At 45.5% G+C, this 25,585-nt stretch overlaps 1 protein-coding gene across 3 annotated transcripts in view; it reads left to right on the top strand.

The window, feature by feature from the left end:
- The window catches only part of Tango4 (transport and golgi organization 4), a 320,102-nt gene that overhangs the window by 53,214 nt on the left and 241,303 nt on the right, over nucleotides 1-25,585 (top strand). For 2 of the 3 annotated variants that reach the window (XM_071688586.1, XM_071688582.1), the window contains exon 4: nucleotides 18,997-19,121. The exons of the other annotated variant lie outside the window; for it this stretch is intronic. The gene's annotated coding sequence lies outside the window, so the exon portion shown is untranslated. The remainder of the gene's footprint in view (nucleotides 1-18,996; nucleotides 19,122-25,585) is intronic. 3 annotated transcript variants of the gene reach the window in all.

The following is a 25,585-nucleotide window of genomic DNA, read 5'->3' as shown; positions in this document are numbered from 1 at the left end:
CGAAACTCAATAACTGAAGGTTTGCATGAGTCCAGGCACTCACTGCTCCACGGGCACTCATACAACACGAGGCTCCTCAGACTTCCCTTAGGCAAAACGCACTCACACATGAAGATGTGCTTACTTCTCATGATACTGTCAAGGCAGTGGACGCACTTAATATGGAACTACACGCCCTCCCGACGCACCTCCGTCACTCATCCAGACGCACTTATCCCCCCACACCAAAGACATCATTTTGCACCTAGTCTTGTTGTACTGCACTCACTCACCGCGATACCATTCCTCACTACTATGCTCTTACGTTCACCACAGCACAGTCAACACGCCCAATACACACTACAAACCACTGTACACGCATTTTTTTTTTTTTTTGAACGCACTCAGACACCACACGGCGGCGCCACAACCAACACACTTACCTCGACGTAAAGTGTCAACAAGACACTGTGTCACCACACACACATGAGGGAGGGGCCCACGACACGCCCGTAGTCGGTCGTTGACGCGGTAATTGATCTGATGTTAACGAGTCCCTGACGCGGGTTAGGCACTCTGAGGGAACGTCATTTAAGTTCTTGAGGACAACGGTGTGATCCTCAAGCACGATGATACGAGTCTTAAAGGCGACAGTACTATCTTTACGTACAATGGTACGACCCTTGAGTACGACGGTACGATACTTGATCATGATGATACAGTACCTCAGCACGACGGTACGATACTTGATCATGATGATACAGTACCTCAGCACGACGGTACGATACTTGATCATGATGATACAGTACCTCAGCACGACGGTACGATACTTGATCATGATGATACAGTACCTCAGCACGACGGTACGATACTTGATCATGATGATACAGTACCTCAGTACGACGGTACGATACTTGATCATGATGATACAGTACCTCAGTACGACGGTACGATACTTGATCATGATGATACAGTACCTCAGCACGACGGTACGATACTTGATCATGATGATACAGTACCTCAGCACGACGGTACGATACTTGATCATGATGATACAGTACCTCAGCACGACGGTACGATACTTGAGCACGATGTTACGATCCTTGAGGCGTGTTGTGCGAATCTTGAGCAGGGCGGTACGACCTTTGAGTATGATGACATAACCTTTGACCTGACCCTCAAATAGGTTAGGTCGAAAAGGCTAGGCCATTATACCCTTGGGTCGTAACATTGTGGTCAAAGGGGACAGGTTCCCCTCTGTACTGTTAAGAACTCAAGGGAATTTAGAACCATATGGTGATAGGAGCTGTGGACAGCAGGTGTAACTGAGAATCTACCACGTGACGTGACGTATGGAGTGTGAGCTAAAACCCAGTCTGCTGTACAGAGACACTCTGTCACCATTCTCACACGCCCTCCACGTCCATCTTATTCACTTTCCACCCCCCGCACAGCCACCCATCACGCCTATACAGTCACCTGCACGCCAACACACTCACCAGCCACATCCTGGTACACCCATTTATCAGTCACACACACACACACACACACACACACCCTCAGTGAGAACAGCAAGTCACTTCACAACGGAAGTCGGCCTGTGTTGTGGTTGCGACCAAAGCTAGTGCTGGAAGCCTGAAAGACGTAGCGTGGCGCTGCTGGAAGCCTGGAAGACACAGGTTGGCATCTGGAATCATACACGAAGCCTCTTCCATGACAGAGATGTTTGAAGTGGAAGGAGGAAGTCAGTAACCGATGGTGCTAGTGTGTCGCTCCATACCAGCTCTTTCTTACGTCTAACTACCTTCAGTTTCTCATGTATTCTTCGTTACGTTGCATCTGTTCTTCTATCTCTCCTTTCTATCCCTTTCTCACGTCCAGTAATCCAAAGTTCGTCCCCAGTTATCCCACGATCCCTTCCACATAGTTTTTTTTTTTTATCCCTCGTTTCTGTCTCTTATCCTTCTGGCTATCCTTGTTGCTTCGCTTGACTATACGTACGTCACTGTCCATCACTCTCTACGGCATTTGTAGACTCTGCATCACGCACCCCGGGAGTATCCGTGGTTCGTCGTCAAGCCATCATTCGTCTCCTTCCTGATGATACATAAATCTCTCCCTGACTTCCCCTCAGTGCCTCCTTAAACATCCATTCATCTGAATCTCACCCTGGCCAGTTCCTCAATGTTTCTCACTCTCCTTAGAATTCCTAGTCTCTGTTACCCGAAGCCTAACCTCATCTGTTCCCCAAGTGGCCTTTAGTGGAAGTTAAATAACGTATTGCAAGTGACAGATGGTAGAAAATGGTTAGACGTTGAGTGAAAAGAGAGAACAGAACATCATATCGAGGTTTAAACAGGATAGTGTGAAGGGGTTGAATAACAGACTCCCATACCACCTAGTACTAGTGAACCAGACCCACGCTATAACCTTGAAATAACAACATCTTCTCGTCCTAACTTTACTATGGACGTCCCAAGACAGAAAATAGTTCAGGTTGAGGTAGGCGGAGGGAAGGCTATTCTCAGCCACCTGTTTCGGATGGACGGAGGCTTCAAATGATTCCATACTTTTTTGTTGTGGAATCTCGTTGTATAACTACACACACACACACACACACTCACTCACTCACACACACACACACACACACACACACACACACACACACACACACACACACACACACACACACCGTGGAGAGGTACATGCAGCGATCATCACTGGAAAGAGGAAATAAAAACGATGGGTACTGACCGTTTGAATGTCCTCTTTCCAGTGGTGACTGTTGCATATATATATATATATATATATATATATATATATATATATATATATATATATATATATATTCAGTTTTTCCTAAAGACTGTTTCCTCACAAGTAGGAAGATAATGCCTTAAGGTAAACTTTGACGAACAAGGTAATCCTTGTGTGTGTGTGTGTGTGGGAGATGACCACTTGCCTCTCCTATACCGTGTACGATCATGAGACAGTATCTTCGTTCAGTGACGGATAATGGTCTTAAATAAGTGACGGGTGACTGCCTAAAGTAAGTGACGGGTGACGGCCTAATTTACGTGACGGGTGATGGTCTGAGTTGACCTTCCCGTGAGCGTGTCTTCGCGCGCATCCATCACCGTAACTTTGAATTAGACGAAGATATTTTCGTCGATTCTCCTGCGTACTAACTTTGGGGACGACATCACCGCAAAGTTAACGCCTCTCGTGCCAACTTCCAGCCGAGTTACCTGCGAGGAAAAGAGTATTTTTGGGTCGACTTGTATATTTCTAGCCATCCTGGGATGAAGTGTTGTTGTCATACGGCAGATATTTCCAGTAGGGCTCCCGTAATGGTATTTCCAGGATGATGGAGGGAGTTGACCCTGAACACTGCTCTGACGTAGTTGTTGATATGAGATTAGAGTTATTTATTCCAGTGTAATGTATGATTTATCTCTTGCTGGGAATGATAATGATAGCAGCAGCAACAACAGCAGCAGTAGTAGTAATAGGAATAATGGCAGTATTGTCATTACCATTAGTAATAATAGTTAGTATTCATTAAATGCATTGATACCACTACTACTACTACTAGACGACTACTACTACTACTACTACTACTACTACTACTATTACTGCTACTACTACTACTACTACTAGACGACTACTACTACTACTACTACTACTAGACGACTACTACTACTACTACTACTACTACTAGACGACTACTACTACTACTACTACTACTAGACGACTACTACTACTACTACTACTACTACTACTACTACTACTACTACTACTACTACTTGTTTTACTACTACTTTATTTTCCTCGAGACAATAGAACCTTTGTGTATATAGATAAACAATGCCATGACTCAACTTCAGTGATCAGTGTAGTCTCATAGTGACCCCTGGATCAGTGTAGGCTCATAGTGACCCCTGGATCAGTGTAGTCTTCTAGTGACCCCTGGATCAGGGTAGTCTCATAGTGACCCCTGGATCAGTGTAGGCTCATAGTGACCCCTGGATCAGTGTAGTCTTCTAGTGACCCCTGGATCAGTGTAGTCTCCTAGTGACCCCTGGATCAGGGTAGTCTCCTAGTGACCCCTGGATCAGGGTAGTCTCCTAGTGACCCCTGGATCAGGGTAGTCTCATAGTGACCCCTGGATCAGGGTAGTCTCATAGTGACCCCTGGATCAGGGTAGTCTCCTAGTGACCCCTGGATCAGGGTAGTCTCATAGTGACCCCTGGATCAGTGTAGGCTCATAGTGACCCCTGGATCAGTGTAGTCTTCTAGTGACCCCTGAATCAGTGTAGTCTCCTAGTGACCCCTGGATCAGGGTAGTCTCCTAGTGACCCCTGGATCAGGGTAGTCTCCTAGTGACCCCTGGATCAGTGTAGTCTCATAGTGACCCCTGGATCAGGGTAGTCTCATAGTGACCCCTGGATCAGGGTAGTCTCATAGTGACCCCTGGATCAGGGTAGTCTCCTAGTGACCCCTGGATCAGGGTAGTCTCCTAGTGACCCGTGGATCAGTGTAGTCTCATAGTGACCCGTGGATCAGGGTAGTCTCATAGTGACCCCTGGATCAGGATAGTCTCCTAGTGACCCCTGGATCAGGGTAGTCTCATAGTGACCCGTGGATCAGTGTAGACCTGCCTCGGATTATGATGTGACTGTGGCATTGTTGTCTGGTCACAAGGGATGGTTCAGGAGGGGTCTGAGCTGGGGGTCACTTAGCAGAAGACACATGTGGAGTTTCTTCAAAGGAAATGTTGTGAAAAGTTAAGATGCGGGAGATTTCTGTCAACCCCCCACCCCACACCCCCACCCCCATCCCAAATCCCTCCTTTCTACCCTATCCTTTCTCCTCTCCTTTACCCCTTTCTCGCCTTTTCATCTCTCCTTCCCACGAGCTCTTCCTCTCCTTCCCACCAGCTCTCCCTCGCCTTCCCATCAACAGTGGTTTTATCCGAAGTCGTCATTTATATTGTCATGATTGATCCTTCTTATGACTAATTTCCAGTTGATCTTTAGATGAAGTTTGTATTCCGTGGACTTTAGCGAAAGGACTGGACGGGTGCCCTACACTCATAGTATTCGGATAAGCAGATATTCAGATACTCCTCCGTGACACTCGTGTTTAGATGTCCGGATACCACACCGTGATGTTAGGGATAACCGTACAATGCACTACAATGTTCGGATAATGAGACATCCTACTTTAGCGTTCGGATGATAAGATAGGACAACACTATTACCTTCGGATAAGCAGAACCTCTCCATTCAGACGGGTATGTCCTTAGATGTTGTGCGTGTTGGAGGACACAGACTCCTCCTCCAGGCCGTCCGTTGTCCTTGACAAGTATCTGGAAAACCTGGACACAATGACCTGGTCAATCACAAGATTTTGGAATGAGGTTCACACGAGTTGTAGCCTCGGTTGTGAGTTGATTGTCATATCGGATCATGTGTTGTTTCTCGTGCTTCCTTATCGTGTGTGTGTGGCTCCTCGTGTACTCCGATCTCTAACCCGGTTTCCTCGTATTGCGCTGTTTCATTCCCCATTATCCCATTTCTTACGCCCATTTCCGTTGCCTTCCCCTTCCCATCACTCTATCCCTTTACTTCACTCCATTTCCTTTACACTTCATCTTTCCCCAGTGGACACTGTTTGATGTCAAGGGTTAAGATCAATCAGTAAAGCCCCATTAGTACTCATCTGGTTACTGACATTAATATCTTCATTAACAACTTTGTCAATACTTCGTATCTCAGGCCATTACATGCACGACTGGTGTCATGACACCTAGTCTTTTTATTATATTCTATGGTATTTTTCTGTGTCTACTTCCATCATACACTTTCATCTTTTTTAACGCCCGAGTGTGTGTTTGTGTGTGTGTGTGTGTGTGTGTATGTGTGTGTGTGTTTTTGCGTGTGCATATGTTTTGTATGATTGCGTTCATTTGTATGTGTTGTGTGCCTGTGTGAGTATTTTTGTGTTTGTGTGAGTTTAACTGTGTTTGTGTGTGTATCATGCGTGTTGATGTATGTGTGTATGGTTAATGTGTGTGTGTGTGTGTGTGTATGTGTGTGTGTGTGTGTGTGTGTGTGTTTGTGTGAGTGTTATTTTTTCTTTGTGTTTGATTACTTTTTGTGAATTTTACGCTTGTGCTGCCCCGTCTCATAGCTTGGTATGTGTGTGTACCAGTCTTTACTTGTATGTATACACGTATACACACACGCCAGGCCCCCAAGTTATGAAAAATGAGCCTACAAGTTATTCATCAGCGGATGAAATATCGACACAATTCATTTCCGTCTCTTGTGAGATATTGGCAAGCGAAGGGTTGGGGTTAGGGGGAATGGGCTACATCGTTGTATCGAGACATTCATTACGTTTATCATTCACCGGTATTCACCATACTCACCATACCCTGTTATTCATGTCATTCATAGAACAGTATTGATTGTGTGGGTGAGTGTTGCTGACGTGTCTGGCTGAGGGAACTGGAGATCTCTAGAGGGTTACTTAACCTCATAACTGATATAGAGAGATAACTGAGAGAGGAGGACAGACGTAGGAGGACAGTGAACGAAGGATACATGAGGAAGACAACTGAGAGATATTGCCTAAAAAAATGGTCTCATCCAACTCAAGAAAATGGATGAAAACTAGAAGCTGAGGCGAGACGGTTGAGAATTATCAGCTGAGTGAGGTCAGTTGAGGAAGGAGCTATGGGATAATTGAGGAAGACAGTTGACTGAGAGGAACTGAGAAACTTTGCTGGACCACAAAGGGTAAAAGCGAGTGATAGTAATATGAGAAATGATGAAATACAAGGAAAATATGAAGGCGACGCCACTGTGGGAGGAGAACTGAGGAAAAATGACTAAGGAAAATAGTTCCTGAAAACACTGGAGTTTGATCCAGCTGAGGATGGACGGGTCATTCAGGTTGAATAGCCAGAAGCACCTTTAGGTACAACAGCTGAAGAAAACCAACTGAGAGAGGACAAGTGAAGACACAGGATTGAGGAAAGACGGACGAGAGTACATATTATGTCAGAGCCGCTGAGGGGGGGACGAGGCAGGCACGGAAGCTGAGGACAGCGTGAAAGGAAACTGAAGGGTGAACAGTGGCGTAAACAGATGAGAACTGTGATAAGGACGACTGAGAGAAGCGTGTTGAAGGACAGCTATCGTGGGACGTCTTGGGAAGGCCGATATTAACAGGACGAAGGATTGAGGACTTCGGAAAGACAGTCGAAGCCTCGTTGATAACACCATCCTGTGTCCACAAGTTGATGACGCTAATGATATGTTCATGACATTAAAGAGTGTTCGCTAGTTAATATATGGACGACCTTTGGAAACTTCTCCCTCCTCCCAACTTCAAGATAAACGTTTACATGTTATCGCCAGTGAGGAGGATGAAGGTGTCGTAAACCCAAGACTCCATGCAAGTGTGAGGGGTTACGGAGTCCATTCCACCATTTTCTACTCTGGTTCCGAATAAATTTGGTAAGCGCCTCTCTAACACCTTGGATCACTTCAAGTTTTGGTTTACACACTATCCAAGGGCCACCCTATCCGCCGTCCACGCCATAGATCACCCACACTAACCACTACACCACTTCAAGAGGAATCCAAGAAGAATCCATGTTGTGTACTGGGATCAGCAGCAGAACGCGGTTGTCCAGACTGATGTGTTTAATGTTGCTCAACCGCAGCGCTCAGGAGAAGAGGTTCAGATGACCAAGAAGACACTAACGTTTGAAATCAGACGTCTCATGTCCTACTGGCAATAGACGATGTTTCTAATGGAGACGTTCCTCAGACTTGCCACGCCTTGGGAACCTTTGTTCCCTCGCTGGTTGGCATTCAGCGATGGTAGTGCTTCCCTTATGTCGTTGGCTTTAGTGTGACTCTAAAGCCAGTAATTGCACCAACGGGTTCCGTTATGTGGGTATGCGTTGGTTTAGGCATCTCTCTGTCGCATGTGCAGGCACGGTCAATGGCCCCATCTTCGGTGCTCGCATGGTTGAAACAACGAACCTCCATGACCAGTTTTCGCCTGGGTGAACCATAACAACCCTCTGTCTTTGCCAGCCGAGACAGAACGATCGGTACAAGCTTCGACCATGCGAGTTCCAAGAATGTTATCTGTGACTGTGCACCCACGTGTCGCTTGGATAAGGGCGGCGTGGGTATAGCGATAGGGAAAACCTACGGTTCTGCCCCAGGCGACAAGGGGAGAGCCATGAACCGCCGTTGGGGATTCCCTGGCGAGAGGAGCGTCAGCAGAGACGCAACGCAACGAACTCTCACTCATTCGGAACGGATGTCTGGCGATAAACTGCGGCGGTAGCCTTCTTATTGGTGGGAGTGTCTGCTTCACTTGTTTGTAAGCCTGTGAAGAAGAAGCTCATGTGGAGAGGAATACTGCCAACTTGTCCTTATTGTTAAACGTTGATAAAAAAAGAAAAAAAAACCGGGAGCCTCCTTCCTCGAGGTTTGCGTCAGTCATGAGGGCGCTGGAAGGGGTGGATGGTGCAGGATGGAGTCAGGACCATCCTTGAGGTACTGTGATCCACACTGACGCCATCCATCCTGACCTACAGGAACGTCCTCTGCCTCCACCGGCAGCTGTCGGACCTTGGGAATCGACAGCCTGTAGTCTTCACACGATTCCGTCCTTGGCACGGACCTCTGTCCTTACGCGGCCCTGTCCTTCTTTTTCTCTCTGTCACATAAATGTGGCATTGATGAAGACGACGTGTCAGTCACACGTCATTCATGCCAGTTCACGTCTGCATGACACCTACAAAATACCGTGATAACATAGTTCACGTTTTCCACAGACATACCTAAAATCCTCTCCAGCTAAAGACAGGGAATAGGGCGTAGAAAGTTGGCATTTTAAGGAACTCAGAGGTTTCCTGATTGGACCTCAAGCAATATATACATGTGTGTGTGTGTGTGTGTGTGTGTGTGTGTGTGTGTATGAATGTGTTTTTCTCTAACTCACTCCCTCTCTTTCTGATGCGTTGAACACAGCTCGCCAGCCCTGCATCACTTTAAAATCTCGCTGTAGGTACTGACGGATAATTCCTTTTTCTGTCTGGCTCTCTTCACACACACACACACACACACACACACACACACACACACACACACATTGCGAGATGGTTGTAAAGACGCAGTACAACGTGTGGGCGCTGTACTGCAGGGGTTAGCTCGCGGTGAACGTTGGAGTCCTTCAAAATTTGCGGGACGCCTCTTGGGTGTGGGAGCGCCGTTACTCGGGTCCTCAGTACAAGAGGTGGAACACCGGGACTTTCCATAGTCTGTGTAGGACAAGAGGGACGAGCGGTTTGATGAGATAAGGTTCTCTTTGAGGCGTTGTAGAGCCGTTGCTCGGCTGCATGGTGGGCTAGGTTAAGTTAATGTATAGCAACTTTGTTAAGGAGGTGAGGTCTTGAGGAAGGACGTGAGGGAAGGCGATGGAGAAGGACGCAGAGGGGGGTTGGCGGGGTAGGGCAATAGTGAGGGCTGGCCGTGGGAGGAGGGGCAGTATTGAGGGCTGGCTGGAGGGACCCACAGGAAGGGCTCTGTTGCACGGTATTTCCCTGGCCACAGCCCTGGTCACCCCGGGTGTCAGAGTCTGCCCCTAGTACAGTACGTGTCCACGACGCAGTCAACTTTTACGCTACGTAAGGAAGAATGTCACACCCATGCATGTTGACTCCCGCTCCAAGGCATATATATATATGTATATATGTATATATATATATTTTTTTTCTTTTTTTTTTTATACTTTGTCGCTGTCTCCCGCGTTTGCGAGGTATATATATATATATATATATATATATATATATATATATATATATATATATATATATATATATATATATATATGTATATATATATATGTATATATATATATATATATGTATATATATATATATATATATATATATATATATATATATATATGTATATATATATATATATATATATATATATATATATATATATATATATATATATATATATATATATATATAACCACTAGGAACTTCCTGCATTTAGTAACATAATTATGAAATGCCAACGTTCCTTCCAGCGAGTGCCAATTAATCATGAGAGAAAACATTTCACTGATATTTTTCCTTCTGTATCTTTCCCCAGAAGCAGGTGTTCCTCTCACGACGATTTCAATTGGTGTATCACTTCGATTTTATGTTTTACGACCTCCCTCTTCCCTGGGAGAGATTACAAGATGAACGTGTGTGTGTGTGTGTGTGTGTGTGTGTGTGTGTGTGTGTGTGTGTGTGTGTTTCTGTTATATACGCTATAACTGTTTATAAATTCCTGAAATAATCAGTAAGAATAAATTACCTGTATTCTTTCGCATTAACCCTATCTTGGCGAACCAATATATCATCAAGGAACAAAAGACAATAACAAACATAGGATCCAATCCTTCATTTCCCTATTTTTAGAGGCTGATGGGTCTATGTTGTAACAAGACCGTTAAGGGTCAAAACGAGGACAATCTACCCACAAAACAGACCTCGGGCGCTTTAACTGGTCCTCACACACGAGAATTTCCTGAATAGGAGTGAGTTATGTCCGTCTTGCCCTGGGGTATGTCCTTAGGCGTAGCAGATGGTTTTGATTAAGAACTTCACTATTATCTTCACTATTAACTTCACTATTATCTTCACTATTATCTCCTCGAGGCTTTGAATTATTGGAGCCAGGATGTGTATGCTGGTGCAAGACGCAACGAATTGTTTGTTTGTTAGAGTTTTTGACGTCGATGTTTAGTAGGTGTTTATGATTTTGTGTATTGTTGGATTTATGATTGTCGTCTGTTTATGATTTTGTGTGTGTCTTAGGTTATATTTGTCATGTGATTATGATACGCTATATCTTCATTTACGTTTGTCATGTGCTTGTTATCTTATGCTTCCCACTCGAGGAGAATATTTGGCAGGATATTTGGCAAGGATATTCAGGTCGCCTCCCACTCCAGTATATACGAAAGACGCCACACAGTGCATGCATTTCCGAGGAGCGATGCCCCAGAGGTCAGTCCTGAGACCTATACCCAGCTGGGCCATTTGTTCGTAATTCCTAAGGACGCTACCTTTGGTGTACATGTATACAGTGGACCATTAGGGGAACATTACTCTCTCTCTTGCTCTGGGATCTTTAGTAACTTTTCGTCATCTCCTGTTTCTTTAATGTCGTGGGGGTTGGTTGCTTGCGTGTCTCCCCTTCTGACTGGGTCACGCATCTCCCGACAGGCCAACACGTCCCACACACGGCACCCGACAGGCCAACACGTCCCACACACAGCCCCCGACAGGCCAACACGTCCCACACACAGCACCCGACAGGCCAACACGTTCCACAAATAGTGTGTGACCGTTGGCAACTGGAGGGTTGGCAGATTCGACGTCTCTTTCTTTCCTTCCACAGCCAGACTGTGGAACTCTTTCTCGTACCTCCTCATGTTTCCCAGACTCTGTCTGTCTCTCTTCCCTTCAACCGCGGCTCAATCATCACTCGAAGAAGGAACGACACCTTTCACAAGCGGCTTTCTCATCACCTGGGTAATGGACGACACTTTCCTCGCTTCCTCCCTGATGACCCGACCTTGATGTGTCAACTTCTGCACTCCAGTTATTTTGATGTAGTTGTTTACCTTCTACCTCTGACGTTTGTACAACCCTGTCACAGTCGAGGGCTCTGGTGTTCTTCATGATTTATATTGAATCCGTCCCTCCACGCCTGCATCATTTCTTCCCCAAACCCCACTCTGATGCCTTCAGAAACTGTTCTCAAAGTTTTCTTTTAGAGAACTTCTCTCGATGACGCCCTATGATACCTAAAGCAGAGTCCTGCATTCCCCGTCTAGGTTCTTGTTTTTGGTGTTACGTCATCTTTATCACAAGGAACATGATCCATAAACAGGATAGGTGACAGAGAAGTACCATGTAGGGTTCCTCATCATCTTGTCTGACACTGATGTATGTACCTTACCCTTTTGATGTATGCCGTGGTACCTGACCCCCTCCTAGCTCTGTGCTGTGTTACCTGACTCCCTTATTGTATGCTGTAATACCTGACCCTCCCGTATAATATACATCATGAAGTGTCACGTCTTCTTCCTCTTGTAGCCTCACATCAGAGCCTGCAGCATCATCTCCATATCTGCAAACATCTCAATAATAAGATTTTCCAAAGGGTTGTTTTAATATACCCCTGGCACATGGTAGTCTTCCTTCTCCTGTCGTCCAGTATTATGAGTGTTGCACTTGTAATGTTACTCTGTGTTTATCAAAACCTCACTTGACCCCCTCTCACTGTTATTATCATTATTATGATTATTTTTCCATTATCCTCCCGTCATATCTCACGTTATATCTCCTCCTACACTGCACGACTACCTCCCCAAACGCCTCTACCCCTCCACTAACTCCTCCCCCGATAACCTCTTTTCCACTCACTCCACCACCCCTCCTCCAGTATCCGTCCCCCCCACTCACTGGTGCGGTATGTGCCCACTTCCGGTAATGGGGGAGGGGAGGGTGGCAGGGTAAGGGAGGGCCAGACTCCATCCACCATTTCCTGGTCCTCTGGATGGAATTCCTGAGGGACACCAGCACTTCGTCAACTCACCATCTACTTCACGACGACATCAGCTATGTGAATATCTTGATCCTCTTCCTTCTACAACAACAACAACAACAACTACAATTACTACTACTACTACTACTGCTGCTGCTACTACTACTATTGCTGCCACTACGATTACTACTACTACACTTCCACGTCTACTGCCACTGCAATCATTGCTTCAGTGCTACAATTTCCGTGTCTTATTTTACTGTTATTTTCGTATTCCTTCCTGGAGCAGAGTGTAGAACTCGCACAATATCAGGACTGTTAGCGATATCCTTGTACATTTCCTGTGAAAGGATTGCCAGGGTTCGAACCTCCTGTGGAGAGTAGTGTCCTTGGCACTCTGGTACTTTGTGATGTATCTAGACAGACGTACTCAGGTTTGACCCTTAAGTGGGCGGGTACCAGTACCATGACCAGCGCCTTACTGTATTAATGAATGACTTTTATCATCACTGATTATATCACATTAAGACTAAAGACATCAATTACTAAACATGCCTCGTTATAAATGAGCCAACCAACGTTAGACACTAGACTAACTTCACGCTCAATGGATTGATTATAATGACTCATCACAGTTACTCACTAACTAGTTACATTAATGGAAGTTCCGTCATTATTCTTATCATCATCATCAACTGGACTCTGGGAACTCACGGTTGTTAGGATAGTGATAACTTCATAACCAAGCCACGTACTTTCGTATGCAAGGGTCGTGACTAAGTGTCCAAGGGTCGCGCTGTCGCCGTGTACAAAGGAACGCAGCGACGTGCTCAAAGGATCCCACTGGCATGCTCAAAGGATTGTACCGACGTGCCCAATGGATGGTGCCGTCGTCCTGCAAGGATAGTACCGTCATGTTCAAAGGATCTCACCGACGTGTTCCAAGGGTAGTAACGTCGTGCTCAAGGGGTTAAAATTCCTTGGTGTCATCCGGCCTTAAATTATCCCGGGCCACCCATAACAGGCAGGACCCAGCCACTACCTACCGCAGGAGGCCGCACCGCCGGCATCACACCTAATGAGAACGGTGGACGAGTCTCCCACTCACACACACACACACACACACACACACCTACCCATGTCTTCCAGGCTGTAAAGCAATCCTATGCGAGTCCTACCATCTCCCTCACCTCCTGGAGGGAGACAAGAATAGCGTATTGTCTCAGTTTATCTCCATTCTGAGCGGGTAAGTCGCCCGGTGAGACCTATCTGACGAAAGTCCAGCGGAAGTCATCTCTTCGTCCGTACTTGAGGCTGGAATGCGGCGCCGCCCGGCCTCCTTTGAGGGACTCAGTCGCTAGGCATGTTGCCGCCTTCCCGTCATTCCTGTGGGTGTTCCTAGGACCCTTACTGCTTCCTAGAAGGATATTCGTGGTTCAGGAGGGACGATTCCCAGATTCCTCGCTGCTGACATCATCCAAAAAATGAGGAAATGAATATATATATATTTTTCTTTTTTCATTTTCGTTTTGGTCCATTGGTGGTAACTTCTCTCAAAAGTCCTCGTTGATTTGAGTTTATTTGTTCTTGTTTTCCCCCGACGTATTTCTGTTTCGCATAATGAAACATAATGGAAATATCATATTTTGAATCTGTGTGATCTAATCTCTATCTTAACAATATATTTTTTCATATCTAAAAGAAAAATTTCTCCAGATATTTTCCGTCTCTTGCTCTCACGGAAATGAAAATAAAAATCAGACTGCAAGTTGTTTGTTGGAACTAAAACCATATTCTTAGTGGTTAGTCTGTTAGTGTCTCTTCTTTAAAGTTCTTTGCAAGCTGATGGTAACGAGTCTGAGGTTTGTAGAGTATATATACAGATTGTATTTTGGATGTGCCCCCCCATCCCCCGAGGTGAGGGATTAGATCCTCTGTTTGATAATGGGTTTTGAATAGTTTCCCTCCATCACAAGACTCTCGCTCTCTCTTTCTCTTTCTTCCTCACACACACACACACACACACACACACACACACACACAATCTGATCACAGGTAAAGAAAGTTTGAATGTGCAATTTTCTCACACATTGTACAAACAGGTAATTGCGCATCAAGTGATGGGGCCACACAGGTGTACAACTCCCTCCCTGCACTGTGAAGATAGGTAACTGTAGATAGGTTTATAACTGATAGATAATTACACATATGATTACCATGTGTAATTACATATAAGGTTTGTCTCTTATCATGGCGACAGTTTACCTTAGAAAGTGTCAATGACAAAGGAAATACCTCACACCACAGGGGCTCCTGTTTCTGGGAGACGTTAGTAGAAGTGACCAGTTCGACTGAGAACCGTTTTTAAACGGGTATCTGTTAATACTTAATCTTGTGTGAATGGGATGTCTGTTGATGTAAGGAGTGTTTGTATGTGGTGGAGAGGTGTTTTCTGTTGTTTGCCGTAAGCCCTAGAATACATCAAATAAACATTTTTCTTCTGTTATATTTAACATACCTGACAAGATATATATATATATATTACAGCAGTCGCTCGCTCATGATACATCATAGTAGTTTATTAATCTAATAAGAGACATAACAAATAGCTCATTAATCTTACCTAATCTTGAGATTTATTTTATGAATCCCATGTACATTGACATGGTTACTGGAGTAATCCCATACACATAGTTGCTTGCATCAGTACTGTATGCAATGTCGTTCTTACTGCATTAATCCCATATGCAACATAACAGTTGCTATATTAATCCCATATGCAACGCTACAGTTGTTGTATTCATCCCATGTGCAACGCCACAGTTGTTATATTAATCCCATAGGCAACGTCACAGTTACTGTATTAATCCCATATACAGTGTCATAGCTACTGAATTAAATCCGATGTAAAACATTGCAGTTATTGTATTAAATCCCATACAATACTTCAAAGGTGTTGTATAAATCCCAATGAATAAAAGGATCACATCAGTTTTAGCACGTTAACACTGATAATCACAGATATTGCCTCCATGCTGTGTTATTGATCCTACAACTGTTATAGTTATTGTAATACATCTAATTTGAATTTACATCACAGGCGTTGCATTAATGCACCACATCACATAACGCCTGTAGTAATAATTTCATCAAAGGATGTAATTGCCAAGTTAATCTCGATTATCAAACCAGTCTGTAATCCTTCGCATGATGACACTACTGCCCAGGTTGATCCCAGGTAAATCCCACACTTGGTAGGCCTTTATGCCACTTAATCTGCAGACAGTGTTATAGTTATCATATGGGCGTTAATCCAGCACAGACTCTACCTATAAACGACGTATTGTGCATGGAGCGTAAGTGAGGGGAGCAGGCTTGGTTCACGTGAGGTCAGAAGTCAAGGCCGTGACCCAGCAGGAAGGGAGGGAGGAAGGTTAGGACATCCCACACCTGCTGGTGGTGACTGGCAGGGGTCCTCACTGTGTGTGTGTCGTATGTTTATGAATGTGTAAATATACACATTGGTTGCCAAGTCTGGCTCTACATTTCCTTCAGCTTGTTTAAATAAAATGTCTCTCCATGTGTCTGGATTCCAAAATATGTGGATAGGTATGTCCGTAGAGAGGAGGATAAGGCATTATGTGGTTTTAGAAATATGTTAGTATGTCGGTCTGGCTTAGAAAGTCTGTCTGTATTTTGCTACATGAAGTGGTGGTCTAGTGTTGGTTCTATATTTAGACTACATGTTTTTCATGTCCTAGACGCAATTATGTACATTAGTATGGCAAGATAAGATCCAGGCTTACTGTATTAGTGTATAATGTATAATTATTTGCGTACGTGTCCTGTAATACATCGTTAGTGACGAGCGCTCGTTTATGTCGTGACAGTAGTCGACGTGGACGTGTCTGGTTGTCGAGCTACCTCAGTACACCACTGCTGGACTCCTTCATGAAGATGGATCGAGAAAATCGGGTCTGCTGGTGGGAGTGTGGGGTCATGAATCCAAGCTTGGCGCGATGACCTCCTCCACCACATATCCCCCCACCCACCACCGCACCTTCCCCTCACCTCCTACAGGCTTCCTGTAGGACACCACGTGGGATGAAGGGGAGGATGGGGCGGGGGGGAGGGGAAGGGCGCTCTCTCAACCCTTTCCCCCTTCTGATTCCCCCCCCCCCCTCGTATGCAGGGTGCTCCGTCCAGTAAAGAGACACTTTGACTATGTTACTCCGTTCCTAATGGCGGTAACGCTGTTGACATTATACCGTCAGCGCTACGGTACCTGCCTGCTGACAGTACGGTACCTGCCTGCTGACGGTACGGTACCTGCCTGCTGACGGTACGGTACCTGCCTGCTGACGGTACGGTATCTGCCTGCTGACGGTACGGTACCTGCCTGCTGACGGTACGGTACCTGCCTGCTGACGGTACGGTATCTGCCTGCTGACGGTACGGTTCCTGCCTGCTGACGGTACGGTACCTGCCTGCTGACGGTACGGTACCTGCCTGCTGACGGTACGGTACCTGCCTGCTGACGGTACGGTCCCTGCCTGCTGACGGTACGGTATCTGCCTGCTGACGGTACGGTACCTGCCTGCTGACGGTACGGTACCTGCCTGCTGACGGTACGGTTCCTACCTGGCGTCTACCACACAGAAACCGACCTTCACGGCTAATAGAGGTCATGGGGCGTAGCTTAGAGGTCAGAAGATCAACCAGCAGTGCTTCACTGTACAGGTCAACCAGCAGTGCTTCACTGTACTTGTCAACCAGCAGTGCTTCACTGTACAGGTCAACCAGCAGTGCTTTACTGTACAGGTCAACCAGCAGTGCTTTACTGTACAGGTCAACCAGTAGTACGTCACTGTAAAGGTCAACCAGTAGTACGTCACTGTACAGGAAGCAGAGGTGGGTCATCTGTGGGCGATCCCTTCACCTGGGGAAGGTATGGGGAAGGGTCGCATGGCCACTGTGTATGGGGGTGTGTAACCCCTCCACACCAGAAGCACCGCCCTTCGTCGGGGTACAGATCAAGTGGCGTCTTGTGGGAGATGTGACGAATGTGTTGTCCCTCCAGGAGGGAAAACAAGGTGGGCTCGGGACGCAGCCTTGCGGTCAAGCGTGAGTCAGTCTCCGTAGAAGGAGAGACAAAAGGTTGACGCCTTCGTTATAGGAAGACTTTCCGTAATATCCCGCAGGAAACCACCAGTTGTTACGTGAAAGTAAAGAAGGTGTGTGTGTGTGTGTGTGTGTGTGTGTGTGTGTGTTCAGGGACGTGTAAGCAGGGGGTGCTTATGGGCGTATGTTTTGTTTATATTACAGGGAGTGTAGCGGGAGAAAATCGGTGTAGAATACACTCACAGGTGAGAGAGAGGAGGATGAGGAACAGATGAATTTTCGTTTAACAGTGTGGGTTAGAGTAGGTCATGTGGTGATGACAGGAAATGCAGTGGGGTCAAGTGGTCAGGTCATGACAGAACTCTCACTAGATTCATGGCATGCGAGGCCATCATACCTCTGGACCCACAAGTTGACTCAAGAATTTCGCCTGAAATGAATGAAAGATGATTCTTGTGTTATTCACAAGCTGTCACAGTAGTTCGTCACAACCGGGGTAGCGAGACTTTACCCCACACCCAACCCATTCCCTCTCCCCCCATTTCTCGTGATATATGAGAAGGAGAGGTGAGTGTAGACTGTCTCGTCTCATGATATACCATGGCGGGACGAGGTGGGGACCTCATGAATGAGTTCCTTAAATCTTTTACTATCATTCCTCTTAAAAACGTGGAGTGAATTCACCTCATCATGCATGCAAATGAGTTCTTAGAATATCGTGGATCCGATTTTTGGACCGGATCGTCGAAGACTGAATCTCACCTAAGACCATAGACTAATAACTGAACTGTTTAAGTCCTGAGACTATTAACTGCCTTTTAAACACGTTAAGATGATTACTGAACTCTCTAGTCCGATGACCGATTACTGAACTCGCGACCCCGATGGCCGATTACTGAACCCTCTTGCCCGATGAGTTATTGCTGAATCTTCTTCCCTGCTCAGTAATTATCACACCCTCTGGCCTGACGACCCATGACTGAACCCTCGGAGGACTCATCCGTTGTTGATAATATGTTAAGAGAGTGTGAGTGAAAGTTTAGAACTAAACAAGGATACCAGGGACTGCACAAAGCCTGTCTTGGGTGTTTTCAGTAATTTTGTTCAGCATTTGTATACGCTTGTTTAATATTGTCTCGAATTTATGTTGTCTCAATAAAAGTGATCACACTGTCATTGTGAAGTAGTTCTTCATAGTGCTTGACCTGTCATTATCTCCTTTTTTTTTCTCTTGCAATCCACACAGCTGTGTTGTTGGTAGTGAGGATATTTACTGCGTTTTTCTAAGCTGCCTGACGTGAGGAGGATTCATGCCCACTGTGGCGGCGGCGTGTTCTGATACGCGCTCCGAAAACGTATTCGGATTTCAAGGTAAATAAAGAGAGTTTTGTGAAACCTGTGATTGATTCTGTTCACATTCAGCATTGTTACTTTTTGTTTTCCTTTTTCTTGTGTTCTAAGACGAGGCTTTAGTGACGAATGAGGTGTCCTTGTGATCTAGTGTCCGTAAATATGTCCGTGGAAAAGACGGTGCCGTGATTTCTCTAGTATCCTACAATAACTGGGGCCATGATGTTCCCGGGTATCGCCCACGGAATGTCCATGCGACGCCCGGGCGACCGTATGGCGATAACAGACACCGGTACCATGGATGTTGGAGATGTGGCTACCATAGTACCATGATCGTTCTCCCATCTCGTGCATCAGTGGGAAAAAAAAGTTTTCGATCATTTTGGTTCCATTCCACGTGAGGTGATAAAAACAGTGTACCCTAGTGGTACCTTCTTGGGGTAAGTCGTACTTGTGTCTATTGGCATTTTTTTTTTCTTGGTGCTTTTCAAGGACCTCCTGAAGACAGGGACGCATCAAGAACGTCTTCTGTGAATTCTTTATGGCGTCGTGTCCATTACCCACACGACACCTGAAGCAAAAAAAAGTCTTCACACATGTTTGATATACGAGGAAAGATCAAAACTGGTGAGATTGCTCGGTCGGCAAATGAAATATTGAAGGCGAAATGCGGGCTGGTGGCTGCCACGGTGCATAGCGGTCAGGGTACATAGCTGCCACGGTACATTACGGTCAGGTTACATAGTAGTGGTGCAAAGCAGTAACATTGCATAGCGCTCGTACATAACTTTCACCGGGGCAAAGTAGAAATATCTCCTTAGCCCATTGGTCATAAGGTTCAACTGGCCTTGGACCAAACCCTTAAGGGTCTGGTCAAGGGCCAGGCTGTCAAACCCATTGGTCGTGCTGGAGAGGTTAAGAAGTCTCAGTTATTAACAGATATTCATGGTATCTATGATGATGCATAGATGGAAGTACTCAGAGAGAGAGAGAGAGAGAGAGAGAGAGAGAGAGAGAGAGAGAGAGAGAGAGAGAGAGAGAGAGAGACCTCCATAGGAGAGGGACCTATATCTTTATCTCCTTTATATTTCTCTCTACTTACCCCTGAGAGATTCCTGTATCTGCCTTCTTAGAGACGTTTTATCTTTGTGTCTCCCTCAGATTCTTATGTCTCCCTTCTACCGTGAGGTAAATCTCTCCCTCCTTAATGGATGACTTTGTACCTCTGTATTGGTCATAGAATATCTCTCAGAACGTCGATGAAGGATATGAATGAATTAAGTATCATAAATGAAAGCACAGAGAATGAAGGACAATAGTGAATGAAGAAATGAGGAAGTGTTTAAGTGTGTAGAAGAATGAGGCAATTTCAAGACTCTGTCGTGTATTATATTAAGGTTGACATACGCTTGGCCTGTCTGTGAGTTTGTGTCTCTTTGTCTGTCTGTCTGTCTATGTATCCGGGTACACAAAAAAGTCGAGCATCAACAAGTCTGTAAACTTAAGTACTTAATTAGATCCTCGAGTACTTCCCCCGGGAGTCATGATCCCCTTGTGTGAGTGTGTGTGGTGAAGTACGTCTCAAAGACACCGTTTACCAGAGTCATTGAACTAGGCAAAAGTACTTGCGTATGTGAGTGTTGTCTGCACTTATTTCTAGTAGTGGTAAAATGCTACTTTTGCTACTACTACTAGTAGTATTAATGCTACTGCTACTACTAGTACTACTACTACTACTACTACTACGACTGCTACTACTACTACTACTACTACTACTACGACTGCTACACTACTACTACTACTACTACTACTACTACTACTACTACTACTACTACTGCTACTATTGCTACTATTACCACTAGCTACTGCTACTGTTACTGCTATGATGGACATCCAATAGCTTGTGTTATTGCTGTGACTACATTTCGTCCTTAAACCTAGCCAGCACTAGCCAGTCCTATCCTTTCGATTATCCCTGGGCTAGCTCTGAATTTTGTACCCGTTAGTCCCATAGTCATGTGTATTCATTATTGATCATTCGCCCTTTGTGGCCACATTGCCTACACGGCCTTCAGTTTGTCACTGTAATGGCGCCATTCATTTCGGCTCATCACTCTATCATTACGGTATAACGAACGATAACTTATGCAAATTACCGCTAATGATAGGCATTACGTGACATATAGATGCGTGCTAGAACGGTTTGTCTTAATTAATGTCAAGTTTTGTGTAAAACAGAAATGTTAGAACTAGACTCTCTTAGGAGTCGCTTAGGTATGTAGGGCCCTAGACCACGACGGTACGACCCTTGAGCACGACGGTACGACCCTTGAGCACGACGTTACGACCCTTGAGCACGACGTTACGACCCTTGAGCACGACGGTACGACCCTTGAGCACGACGGTACGACCCTCCTGAATGCGATGGTACGATCCTTAAAAATGACGGTACGATGACTGAATACGCTGGTGCGACCCTTGATCATGGCGTTGGTACGTGAGCATGACGGTATAAGCCTCTGAGCACGAGGGTACGACCTTTGAAAACGACAGTACGACCTCAAGGGTCAGATCTATGACCCTAAGTAGTTAAATTCATTTGAAATTCGTCTCTGCTCTTCCATATTTCTTTTTCAACCTGGCTTCTGTCTTCTTTAATTTCCTGTGGTGTCGGTAATCTTCAGTTCTTAGCTTCACCCTAAATTATCTGCTCAGATATTCATGTCTTGGATTCAGATTTTCAGAGTTTTGTTGTTAGATGTTTCGTGTTCGTGATGGCAGCGGTGCGTGTACGAAAAAAAAAAATTACATTATTTATGACACTTGGCTGAATTTTGTGGGTCATCAAACTGTTTTTATTTGCATTTTGTGATGGGGACGAGAAGTAGTTATGTCGTTAACCTTTGATCATGATGGTACGTCCCTTGAGCACGACGCTACGATCTTTGAGCATGATGGTACGACCCTTGAGCATGACGCTAAGATCTTTGAGCATGATGGTACGACCCTTGAGCACGACGCTACGATCTTTGAGCATAATGGTACGACCCTTGAGCACAACGGTACGACCTTTAGGCATGATGGTTTGGCCTTAGAGGATCAGATCAAAGGCCAGGTTGCCATACCCAATGGTAGAGCCTTTTTGCTCAAAAGGTCAAACGCAGTCGTGGTCTAGGTTCGTGCTTTCGTGCTCAAGGGTCGTACCGTCATGTTTCAGGGTCACACCGTCGTGTTCAAGGGTCGTACCGTCGTGTTTCAGGGTCACACCGTCGTGTTCAAGGGTCGTACCGTCGTGTTTCAGGGTCACACCGTCTTGTTCAAGGGTCGTACCGTCATGTTTCAGGGTCACACCGTCTTGTTCAAGGGTCGTACCGTCATGTTTCAGGGTCACACCGTCTTGTTCAAGGGTCGTACCGTCATGTTTCAGGGTCACACCGTTGTGCTAAAGGAATTAAAAATGTAAACGAGAAATGTTGAGGGTGTGTCATTTTAGTCAGGGTGAAGGAAAACATTAGTTGATAAACTAGCAATCATTACTAACCTTCCAGTCGACTACTGGAGCCTCTGATCCAGTCATCCAGCCCGTGCGCTAGCGAGGTATTCACGAGAAGTCATAAACCTGAAGAAATATGAAAGAAGTAGCCAGTTTTCTTCCAGCCAACGAGTTAATCATTACGAGGACAACAGGTGGTGGTGGGGGCGCTACAATCCTTCCCTTCCCCAGGATGGTCACACATGGAAGGGTGATCAAACTTTAATCAGACGCCTCAGGCAAATTAGGTTGTAGGAAGAACTATACTACGATCATTTCAGGTAGAGCAAGAAAATTGCAGACGAGTATGACCATTTTATATGACACGATCAAGCTGATTTGCTTCCTTAGAAAACGAGAGAAAATATTGCTTAGAATATCAAGATTTGTGTTTAATGTAGAAGAAAATATCGTAATCACATGTTCACGGTGTTTGCACACACACACACACACACACACATACAATAACCACAGTCTCACAACAGGACCCGAATCCTTGGAGATCCTGTAAACCACACCAGAACTCATGTGTCCAGCCACTGTAGGTGAGGATGGCAGCATCAATAAGTCATACCAGACTGAGAATAATTTCTCTATTGTAATTCTTATTTGACCAGTTTTCCCGAGGGGGAGTGGAATCACACACACACACACACACACACACACACACACACACACACACACACACACACACACACACACAGCCTTGGTCTTGTGTCAGCAGAGTTAGCAACGTCGTCAGCTCTGCTTTATGGCAGTAACTCTTAAGCCAGTACAGTAACTGGTCTTCCAGGTGATCCCTTGTATTTCACCAGTGATCAACAGGAATTCGGGTTTTTGACGTCTCTCGTCTCCATGCATCAAGTTTTGGCCAGTAGGTAGTGAGGGAGGCCTTTCCCCGCGCGGAGCCTCACCATGGAAGCAGATTTGGCCTGGAAATTTGTCGTTCAACGTTGAAGTGGACGACAGAAGACGTTGTCAGGTCCATCACACTTTAAGAGGCCGTACATATATTTTTTATCATGCGATTCCCTGACATGGATGTGTTTTGTTAAATTGAGAAATTTAAATCTCCAAAATATTTTCGTCATAGATTTGTTTGAAGTTTTAAAAAATTCTTTTCCGATCCTTGGCACAGAGCTTTGAGCCTTTGTTATTTTATGAAGGTTTTTATATGTGTATTTTTGCTGAAATCAAATTCTAATGAAAGCTTGCCTGTTAAAGTGATTGCGTGGAGGAGGCACACAGTTTCAAATATTTTCTTTGTATCTTACTGTAGCATGAGTCGCTGGTGTATCCGTACCTGCCCTTAGTCATCTGTCCCATGATCCACCCTTTCATGGGGGTATTGCAGCGCTCAGGAAGCTGGCCATGTCTACTGAATGAGGCTCAGGTCAGAAAGTGCGGTGATGTTGTGTGCATCTTTGTGGTATGAGCTTAGGGCACTCAAGAGTTCGGTGTCTTCAATGGTGGTGGTGGAGGTGGTTGTGGTGGTGGTGGAGGTGGTTGTGGTGGTGGTGGCTGTGGTTGTGGTGGTGGTGGAGGTGGTTGTGGTGGTGGTGGCTGTGGTTGTGGTGGTGGTGGAGGTGGTTGTGGTGGTGGTGGCTGTGGTTGTGGTGGTGGTGGAGGTGGTTGTGGTGGTGGTGGAGGTGGTTGTGGTGGTGGTGGAGGTGGTTGTGGTGGTGGTGGCTGTGGTTGTGGTGGTGGTGGAGGTGGTTGTGGTGGTGGTGGAGGTGGTTGTGGTGGTGGTGGAGGGCAAGGTTAAAGGGTATAAACTGGTGTCACTGGGACAGTCTCCACCATTGTCATGTCACCATTGTTTAGGCCTCGTGGTGGTGGTGGGGTGGGGGGCCTTCTATTGGGGGGGGGGGGTCGCCCCGCCCCCTATCTGCTGGCGCGTGCTGTGTGGACTCGTGTCGTGATGCAGGAACGCACAAGATGATTTGTATAACACTTTTTGCTCTCTCTCTCTCTCTCTCTCTCTCTCTCTCTCTCTCTCTCTCTCTCTCTCTCTCTCTCTCTCTCTCTCTCTCTCTCTCTCTCTCTCACACACATACACACACACACACACACACACACACACACACACACACACACACACATATATATATATATATATATATATATATATATATATATATATATATATATATATATATATATATATATATATATATTACTCCTGTTTCTCTTTTTTAAATAATGCATGAGTTGAGTTAATATGCAAATATTACGTTTATCATGCATTTATGTGTTGAATACGTTATTATCATGCATCCTACACTACTGTATGTTGATTATGCATCATACATTATTGCATGTTGATTATTAAGTTGATATATAATTACCTTTATAGGACGTACTACATATTGATATACCTCCCACCACCACTTGTTACGCCTTCATATACTTTGTGGTACTCGAGGTTTCATATGACACATACCTTCTGTCATATGACACCTATTACATGTCATAATTTTCCCTAGCACGCCTGTCCTTTCATCTAGAAACTATCACCTACAACCAGATTCCCGGCCACCTATCTAGTGGTTTCTACCTACTGAACCTTGCCAGTCTCTTGCCACCTACCACCTGCACCCTGAGTGTCCTGCCACCTACCACCTGCACCTTAAGTGTCCTGCCACCTACCACCTGCACCCTGAGTGTCCTGCCGCCTACCACCTGCACCCTGAGTGTCTTGCCACCTACCACCTGCACCCTGAGTGTCCTGCCACCTACCACCTGCACCCACTGTCCGGTTGGGTGAGAGAACGGGAAGACCCCTGAGGGGTCTGTTGTGCCTCAGGAGCATCAAAGAAAATGGGAATATTTCTTGAAGATGACGACCAGAGGGTTCCTTCCCTCACAGCGTACGGGAGGTGAGGGTGACCCGTCCACACTAACCTTTTATGCCAGTTTTTCCTCGATGTCGCCAAACCTCGCGTAGATCCAG

The sequence above is a fragment of the Panulirus ornatus genome, chromosome 46 (genome assembly GCF_036320965.1).
Source record: "Panulirus ornatus isolate Po-2019 chromosome 46, ASM3632096v1, whole genome shotgun sequence".
NCBI lineage: Eukaryota > Metazoa > Arthropoda > Malacostraca > Decapoda > Palinuridae > Panulirus > Panulirus ornatus.
The sequence above is the reverse complement of the archived record's forward strand: the minus strand, read 5'-3'. Positions and strand labels throughout refer to the sequence as shown.